The sequence below is a fragment of the Achroia grisella genome, unplaced genomic scaffold (genome assembly GCF_030625045.1).
Source record: "Achroia grisella isolate CSIRO2021 unplaced genomic scaffold, CSIRO_AGI_Agris_v1 utg1866, whole genome shotgun sequence".
NCBI classification, from domain to species: Eukaryota; Metazoa; Arthropoda; class Insecta; order Lepidoptera; family Pyralidae; genus Achroia; species Achroia grisella.
In genome coordinates, this window is record NW_026712689.1 from 107,171 (window position 1) to 117,286 (window position 10,116).

The following is a 10,116-nucleotide window of genomic DNA, read 5'->3' on the forward strand; positions in this document are numbered from 1 at the left end:
ACAAGAATATAACAACAAACTTACAAACTATGATATGTATAGTTTATATAATATCTCCTCTACCGCCACCTTAGTAAATAAATAACAATATGTAGAAATAGTTAACATCATAAATGCATATGAAACACACGATACTTATATAATACTAGTTTCACTGGTCTATGGTATCGCTTATGTACTATGAATGGAAGGTTCTCCTATTCATATATTTTTTTTTTGTGGATGATAATGGAATGGTGCACCCGCCTGCGCTAACGGTTTACGCTGGCGGGGCACCAGTGGAGGATGATAAGATGAGCATGAGGTCAGGTCAATTAGCCCATCGTGACAAATTCACCTGGAATTTAACACGATGGTTTCCAGGGGGAACCGCGTGGAGGTCTTATTCATATATATTGCGTGTTCAGGTGTGGTGTCATGAGCTTTACCAAATGAAAACACATTTATATTTTATCACAATTGTGATACGACAATACGGGAGTACATCGTATATCTGACTGGGGAGGGACGTGTAGTAGGTGCGCTGTGCCACGCGATGTAATTCAATCTCTGTATTAACAATATGTATGTGTGTGTGCATAGCACACCTACACTAGCTTTTGCCCGCGGCTACGCTCGCCTTAATTTATCCCCTTAGGGGTGGAATTTTTCAAAATCCTTTCTTAGGAGATGCCTACGTCATAGTAGCTTTATGCGTGCAAAGTCTCAGCCCGATCGGTTTTAAATTGACAAAGTTTCATACAAACTTTCATCCCTTTGGGGGTAGAATTAATCAAAATCCTTTCTTAGCGGATGCCTACGTCATAACATCTACCTGCATGCCAAATTTCACCCCGATCCGTCCAGTGGTTTGGGCTGTGCGTTGATAGATCACTACGTCAGTCACCTTTGAGTTATATATATTTAGATAGATTATTTTAGGCTATAGTTTTGGTTGATAATAACTGGCAAATGTTATAATGAGATTTGATTTATTTTAATTTCACGCAGGTAACAGCTAGTAATTAATAATGATAGACCACAATTCACACGTATTGTATACACATAACATACCCACAGTGTGGTAATGGGGATTGTTAGTAATGTGGACTGATGATCTCATTGCTAGCAATGTACCATGTCAGGTTGACTTCGCGGTTCCCCCTGGAAACCATCGTGATAAATTACTGGTGAATTTGTCACGATGGGCTATCTGACCTGACGTCATGCTCATCTTATCATCCTCCACTGGTACTCCGCCAGCGTAAACCGTTAGCTCAGGCGGGTGCACCATTCCATTATAATAAAAAAAAACATACCCACATAGAAAAACACTCGGACTAAAATAAAACAAACACACTCATAAAATGTTTGTATAGGATCAACACTCATAAAATGTTTGTACAATGTCAGGATCAAATTAGTGACCATCGGAAAGTAATATAGTGTGTTAAAGCTCTACCAATGGGGACATCGAATATCATAAACTCAATAGTGACAATAAAAAAATATTTACTGAATAACTCTTTCATTATTTCAAATTTAAATTTAAATTATTTATTTGTGGTGTAGAGGTAACAAAGGTTTTAGAATAAATAACATGTTAATTATGTTAATAGTGACTAGTGTCTATTGAAGAATAAGAATCGCATCTCTAAGATGACTTCAGTAATAAGATGTGCAGTCAGAAGTTTATAAGTTAGAAGTAGGTCAGTGAGTCATACTCATAACTGACCAGAGACACAGGGGTCAGAGTGCTGTCAGAGTTCGGTTAGGGTGGGTTGAACGTGGTCAGAGTTCGGTCAGGGTGGGTCAGAGTTCTGTAAAGGTGGCGCCAAAGCGCGGTCCGAGTTGAGTCAGAGAGCGGTCAGAGTTCAGTCAGAGTGCGGTCCGAGTTCAGTCAGAGTGCGGACAGAGTTCAGTCAGAGTGCGGTCAGAGTTCAGTCAGAGCGCGGTCAGAGTTCAGTCAGAGCGCGGTCAGAGTTCAGTTAGAGTGCGGTCCGAGTTCAGTTAGAGCGCGGTCAGAGTTGAGTCAGAGTGCGGTCAGAGTTTAGTCAGAGCGCGGTCAGAGTCAGAGCGCGGTCAGAGTTCAGTTAGAGTGCGGTCCGAGTTCAGTTAGAGCGCGGTCAGAGTTGAGTCAGAGTGCGGTCAGAGTTTAGTCAGAGCGCGGTCAGAGTTGAGTCAGAGTGCGGTCAGAGTTTAGTCAGAGTGCGGTCAGAGTTTAGTCAGAGTTCAATCAGAGTGCGGTCAGAGTTCAGTCAGAGTGCGGTCAGAGTTCAGTCAGAGTACGATCCGAGTTCAGTCAGAGCGCGGTTAGAGTTCAGTCAGAGTGCGGACAGAGTTCAGTCAGAGTGCGGTCAGAGTTCAGTCAGAGCGCGGTCAGAGTTCAGTCAGAGCGCGGTCCGAGTTGAGTCAGAGAGCGGTCAGAGTTCAGTCAGAGAGCGGTCAGAGTTGAGTCAGAGTGCTGTCAGAGTTCAGTCAGAGAGCGGTCAGAGTTGAGTCAGAGTGCCGTCAGAGTTCAGTCAGAGTGCGGTCAGAGTAGAGTGGGAGCGCGGCGGGGGCGAGTCAGTCGACGTAGAGCCTGACGAGCGAGCCGTCCCCGGCCGGACACCGCGTGACGGGACACGTGCCGCGCGACCGCACGTGCCGGGAGATGCACACGTAGCAGAATATGTAGCTGGAAAACACATATGTATTGCATTCATATATACATACATAAAAATAAAATTGTAGTGTCCGTTTGTAATATTTAAGTAACCGTTTTTTACTCCATGCATATGGATATAAATACGGTACATACACCAAAATAACATTTTTTACAATTTTTGTCCGTCCGTCTGTTTGTTGCGGTATAACGGAAATGGCTGGACCGATTTTGACGGGACTTTTTTTGGCACGTAGCTGATGTAATAAGGAGTAGCTTAGGCTACTTTTATTTTAGAAAAATAAAGTTAAATTCCACGCGGACGAAGTTGCGAGTACAGCTAGTTTTTAATATAATTGTATTTTGTAAGTCTACCTATTTCAGCCGCCAAGCTGAATGCTTTGGAAGCTGTTTCGATTTTTATTTATTTACTAACTGTACCCTACTTACCTTTACTAGAGGTTTCAACTGCGTTAAAGATTAGAATAAATTATTATTTCAATTAAAGTGCCCATGGGTGATCGCCCGATCCCAACGTGTAAATTTACTTTCGTCGCGGAGCGACATCTTTAACGTGTTAAAATTTAATTCAAGTTTGATTCAGTCATTTTCCACCAGGTCATTTGATATGGTGAAGTTGAGGTACTCACCCAGAGACTGGTAACACGGTGGGAATCTTCCAAGTCTGCAGACATATCGGACATTTGTTCTTCCATCTCACAGCTTTTTCGTCAGGCTGGAAAGAATACATATCAACATAATAGAGTACTCTTTGTATAATAATAATAACATCTCAGGACAATTGACACAACGCCATCTAGTCCCAAGGTAAGCAGAGCTTGTGTTATACTAGACAACTGATATAAATACATAGACATTATTTTTTATTTTCTGTAAATACATATTATACATAGAAAACACCAATACAAAGAATCATACTCATGAATACAAATGTTTATATCGTGCGAGGAATCGAACCCGCGACCATCGGATAGTAAACCGTTGTGATAAACCACTACACCACCGAGGCTGTCAGTCAGTTTACTTATTAGGGGATAGCGGATAAGGTAGGACTGTAGGGAAAAAATAAAGGATACATAACAAGGAACCATTGTGGCACTGCACTCACTGGGCCCAACTTTCTGCTGCGTGCTGCTACTCCGACCACGACAGTGTACCTGTCCCGTCTACATTATGCCACTAAGGAGCAGAACATTGTCGATTACATCCGTACCAAGAGTAACCTGACATTGAGGGTGACGCAGCTGGAGTCGAGTCACAACGCGAGTTTCAAAGCGTTTGTGGCCCTGGTCCCCACCGACTTGCTGTCCACCTTCATGAAAGAGGACTACTGGCCGAAAGGTGTGGTGTATCGGTGCTACCGTGGCACATTGCCGTCTTCAGTGCCGTGATCAGAGACAATATCAATGCATTAGTTTTAAAATATGACGGCCTCGGTGGTCTAGCGGTCTAGCACACCGCTTTACGTCCGATGGTCGCGGGTTCGATTCCTCGCACGGCACAAACATTTGTATTGATGAGTATGATTGTTTGTATCGGTCTGGGTATTTTCTATGTATAATATGTATGTATTTACGAAAAAAAAAAATATCTATGTATTTGTATCAGTTGTCTAGTAACCATAACACAAGCTTTAGTTAGCTTAACTTGGGTCTAGATGGCGCTGTGTGAATTGTCCTGAGATTATTATTATTATTATTATTAAAATATTATATTATATGTATGTTAGTCTGTAAGGTATTTATAATATGGGCCTAGTTGCCTGAAATAAATGAATAAATAAAATAAATAACCAGGTCTGTCTTTGTTTCACCTTTTTAGAGGCTCTGGACACATTAGGATAATAGGGCTCCTATGACCCCTATGAATAAAGTACTATTTTGTTAGAATATACAAAGTCATTTTTGAACATTACTCATTGTATATGGGGATGGCCTACCTTCAAAACAAATCAGGCAAAAATAATTTTAAAAGTCGTTACGAATAAATTGACATAGTCGGTAAGCATTTGTTAAGACTGATTTTCAGGTGAGAGTAGTGGAGTAGGGAAGAGTCTAGACAGGGGGTTCATATCCATCATTTTTTTATTGGGTTGTTTGGGCTATTGTCAGATGTTTATAGCACCTGTAGCACTGCGACCTACATAGATCTATCGTGCTCGCCCTTTTATTCAAAGTTCACTACCTAGGCCCGTCAGGGACAAAAATTGAAGGAATTCGTGAACGGGTGCTGCTTGTAGGGACTGGTCTGCTCTAATCACTATGACTGATTTCCTCTTATTAATTGTTTAACCAGTTGGTTATATATTCAATATTTTTTCTATTTGAGTATTTAATTGAATTAGTGCTAATTGGTGGTTTGTATTCACACGCTTAAATTTAAAAATGTAAAGTAATAATAAAATTATTTAAAAGAGCAACACGCAAGCTTCTTGCTCATTCTTCTTGTGATGAGAGAACTTTCCGAATGAGCGGTAGATTAAAAATGTAATGACTATTCAAAAGTGCTTCAATGTAAGTTTATTTGAAAAAATGATTTTCTATTCTTTTCTATTCTATTCTTAGGAGCGATGGTTTTTATCTCCTCGGGAAAGAGTAAACTTTCCAAAGGAGATATTTCGTTTATGCAGGACTGGGCTATAACCACATAGGATGTGCTGTAGCGTTTCTTCTTCAGTTTGGCAAAATTTGTAGATTTTTAAGTATGCAAGAGTGGAACATAGACAATGTAGCATAATATCTATGATTATTGTAGGAGCAGGGGGGTTGAAGTGGAAGGTGGTGTAAATGTTGTAAGTGGTGACCTGCGGCGGCGGCGGCGGCTGCAGGGCGGCGTGGGAGGCGGCGCGGGAGTCCCACCAGCGCAGGAACTGAACCCCGAACGCTCCGTACTGCACCACGCGCAGCACCGCGCCGCCCACCATCGGGAACGTCACCGCCGCGCTCCTGTACACATCGCTTCACTCTCACTGTCTCTCATACAACTACGCTCCTACCACACACCGCACGGTCGCCGACAATGAGTACGCGACGACGTCGCTCGAGGCATGTCCTTATTGATTCCGACGACACCATAACGGTAGTTAACCTCCCCAAGGGTGTGGACTCGTGGGGAGGTTATCTACCGTTCCATCCGAGCACACTTTTACACACGACACGACACCGTCCTCGCCGGCGAAGACGACGATCTCAAACACAATCAACTGGGTGCTCCACAACAATGCGCCCGGTCGTCCGTCCGATCGATGTCCCGTCTAATTCAAACGAGGATCAATATTGCGACGGTCTGAGCCGAGGTTCGAACCCATAGCGATGCCCTCAGACTAAAGTTGTATCCGTCAGGCGGGTGTCCTTCAGCCGCTCCATAAGTCCTTCCTTTGGTTTGGAGTGCCATCTGCACTCGCCCCCTATCCTCCGGTGAAGCTGTAAAGGCCAGCTGCGGCCAACAGCATTAGAGTAGTAAAAAAGTCGACAATGACAACGCTTCTTGACTACCCCATCCGGGATCACAGTTGTAACGGTAGTTCTGTAGGTGTTTGCAATAATTCAAACCAACCTCTCACTCTATTTGTAAAGTTTACTACTGCACATACTTACTACCATGACACACCCTGCAATTAATTAACCTCGACTTATATCCAAAAGACAGTGAATTCAAATTCGGTAAACACGAAAAAAAATCATAATGTATCAAATGTTGTCTAAATATTTAATCATTCATCTGCTTCTTCCTTATCACATTTATTTGTGGTCGGCGTAATATGTTTTGTCTTCCATTCATCCCTGTTCAAAATCATCTCGTTATTTACTCTTTCTTACCATATCATCATTCACACAGTCCATACATCATTCTTTCTCATAATAATTCAAAACAGCTCACCCTATTTGCCCGTGAAGAGGTTCTTGAAGAACTCCCCCAGGTGGAGTCGTCTTTCTCCATGAGGGGCGCGTCCCGCAGCGAGAGCCCGAGCAGCGCCAGCTCCTGAAAACAAATTTTTACATATTTATCATTAGGAGAATTTATATCTGTGCCTATCAAAATGTGTCCTGGCGGAGCCCGTCAGGTACCTGGCTGCCTGCACCAGCTTCGCTGACTCCGCCACGAAGTGAGACGTTTCGACTGCGTATATTTTTATAGTTGAGAACCTTGCGGGCGCGGTCTGCATTATCCTCGTTTGACTAAATTAATTATATCTATAAATAGCCAAAATTCATGTAGGACATTTTAGCAGCTTATGAATGTTTTTGGTATTAATATTTTTTCTCTACCCTCAAGTTCGGTATATAGATTCAATTGAGTTGAACTACCTACTAGCTAGAAACTTAAGTGAATTTCTTTTTTTTAAATTACTTGTTTAATAATTAAATAAATAAATATAGTTATCTCACCTTACCCAGCCTCCCATCTTCATTGTCCTCCCTCCACCTGTCTATGACCTTCTCAACCTTGTCCTTAAGGTGGCGGTACCAGCACTAATAAGGCCACAGGAAGAGCCGTACTCCAGTAACTCTGGTAACCGAGGGTTGCCCTGGTTGAACTCCATGCTCACTGCCATAGGAACACGTAGAAGGCCATAAAAGCTCTCAGAGAATGATGCAGCTGGAATTTAACCATATTTATCATTAGAATATATATTATAGAGTGACATCTATAATATTATATCTTTACATAGTATTAAATAAAGTCATGATTAGGGAAAAAATACCTAAATGGACAAAAGATATTACAGAGTGGTACCCAAGGGTACACAAAGGTAGCAGACGCAGACAGACCATAAGATGGGAAGATGACATTAGGAAGGTAGCAGGGAAAGTTTGGACTCAGAGTGCAAGGGACCGAACCCTATGGAAATACTTAGAGGAGGCCTATGTCACATGACAGACTGTTGACATTTAGATGTAGAGAAAAAAAAAAAATAAATGAACATAATGACTGCCTAAAACACAGGACCACAATTACTGTCCTTTTTTAAACACATTTATAAATAGTAGTGATTCGATAGGAAGTTTTTAACAGAAAATACAATAACTGTGGCATTTATTATTATTGGACGCATTATAAAATTGTTTTTAAAGTCACTTATATAGGTTATATAGTTTTATATATAATTGTAATATATACATGACATGGATTCTCTCCTCCAACAATAGTGAATTAGACAGGACCATAAGCCATAAATTAACGCAGATGCATGAAGTGGCGGCAGGTTGCAGCAACGACGTGTGACTCGCGTGTTCCCCTTAAGCTTAAGGGGAAAATTTACAAGACCATGATCCGGCCTGCTGTCTTGTATGGATCAGAGTGCTGGCCCATAAAGCTGGCAGATGAAAAAACATTTCCATGCAACTGAAACTGAGAATGTTGAGGGTGGATGTGTGGTGTGACAAGAATGGATAAGATAAAGAAATGAATACATTAGAGGAAGTATGAAAGTGGCACCGGTGATAGAAGAAGGTTGAAGAGTAATCGCTGTATCATGGTATGGTTTGCTCATAATCATGCGAACACGAGGATGATATTTAAAGAAAAGGTGTTACATATGGTGGATGGATTTATAAGGGCAGAGGAAGGCCGAAAAAAAGAGATGGATGGACTGTGTGAAAGATGATATGGTGAAAAGGAAGTAAATAACGGTGACTACTGAGCAAGGATGAATGGAAGCGAAAAACATATTCAAGCGACCACAAATAAATGGAATATAAGGAAGAAACTGAATGTTGAAGTATACGAACAAGCATACATAAGTGAAGCCAGGAAGGACTACTATTATTATTATTATTATTTTCCAAAAGTATAGTCTTTAGTACATATATAATATGGACCATTTTTATTATACAAATAATATTAAGTTGCCTGAAATAAACTAAAAAATTATACAATAAAAATGCCTCACCATAATGTTTCAGATAGTAGTGCTACCAAACAGCAATCAAACAGCAGGTAAAGCTCATCATACCACGGCTTGCACCATCCAAATTTATCTGGATAAGCTTCTGCTGCATACTGAAATATGAAATAGGATTCTCTGAACTATTATTAACCAGGTTGAGGGGTTTATAATTTGTTCTGTATGGGATAAGGTTTTTCTTATTGGGGGATGATAATGAAATGGTGCACACGCCTGCACTAACGGTTTAGCAGACCAGTGGAGTATGATAAGATGAGCATGAGATCAGTTCAGTTGGCCCATCATAACAAATTCACTAGGAATTCATCATGATGATTCCCAGGAGGATCAGTGTGGAGGTCGACCTTACCTGGTACATTGCTAGCAATGGGTGTTACTAGTTCCCATTACTTAAAAATAAAATGAATTGTGTAATGTTTTGAGTAAGGAAATATAGGTGTATGTCTGTTCTGTAGTGTATATTTCTAACTAACAGGACTCCACTGGTGGCCGGCCAGTCATATACCGTTAGCGAAGGCAGGTGGACAGATTCATAATGATTTATTTAAAAAAAAATATACTTTGAACTTTTAACACATAAATGATGACCTACGGACTCTATAGAAAAACAATAATAGAATTGCATGTTGTAACTCAACAGTACTTATTTTTAAGGTGAATATAGTTCTTTAGAGTAGAATATCTAGTAAGAAGATGGTATACCTCGACTAGCTTCCTCATTGCAGGCTTTACGGTGGTGCCAAGGGCCTCCTGGGCAGTCACTTGAAATATAGACGGAGTGCCCTGAAGAGTGCGCGTTAAATGCGCAGCGTAAACCGCCATGGTGTTTTAAGAACGCCAGATTATTATTCAGTTAATATTAGTAGCAATTAAATTGTAATAATTATTTTTTAGTACTCCGATAACATGTTTATTTACGTCTGATTCTTGACTGAAGTGAGTGACATAAAGTGAGAAACGGTAACTGTCAATCTGCGCTCAGTCACAACTGTCAATCAATTGGTAGATCGATCATCGATTTTTTCGGCCTTGGCACACTGAGATTGTGTAACAAGGCTGAAGAATTTGGTCAACCAAGATTTTTTTCATCCTATGTTATTTATTTTATGGATGATAATGGAATGGTACAGCCGCTATGTTAACGGTTTATGCTGGCGAGGCATCAGTGGAGGATGACAAGATGAAAATGGGGTCAGTCCAAATTCACCAGGAATTTATCACGATGATTTCCAGGGCGAACCGCGTGGAGGTCTACCTGAATTGGTACATTGCTAGCAATAGGGCATCAATCCAAATCTCCTTTTCCCCCTTCATCCGATGTTTGCGAATTCGATTCCTAATCTGCGCAATTGAAATATTTATACTGAACTTTATTTTACTGTTACTGCTCTGGATTTACCTGCAAATATTATGAACGTGTATAAATGCCTTAATTGTTTGATATAACACCCATAGTAAAAACTAGATATGGAATATAGCTTATCATTTGATGCAGAATATGACCAATCTGCATAAAAATTTTAAAAATTAATTTATAGGTACCTTATTCAGACTTTATTTTTCT

General features: G+C 40.7%; 1 pseudogene; it reads right to left on the reverse strand.

The window, feature by feature from the left end:
• Positions 1-2,492: 2,492 nt before the first annotated feature.
• Positions 2,493-9,471, reverse strand: LOC131841637 (peroxisome assembly protein 12-like; annotated as a pseudogene).
• Positions 9,472-10,116: the final 645 nt, after the last annotated feature.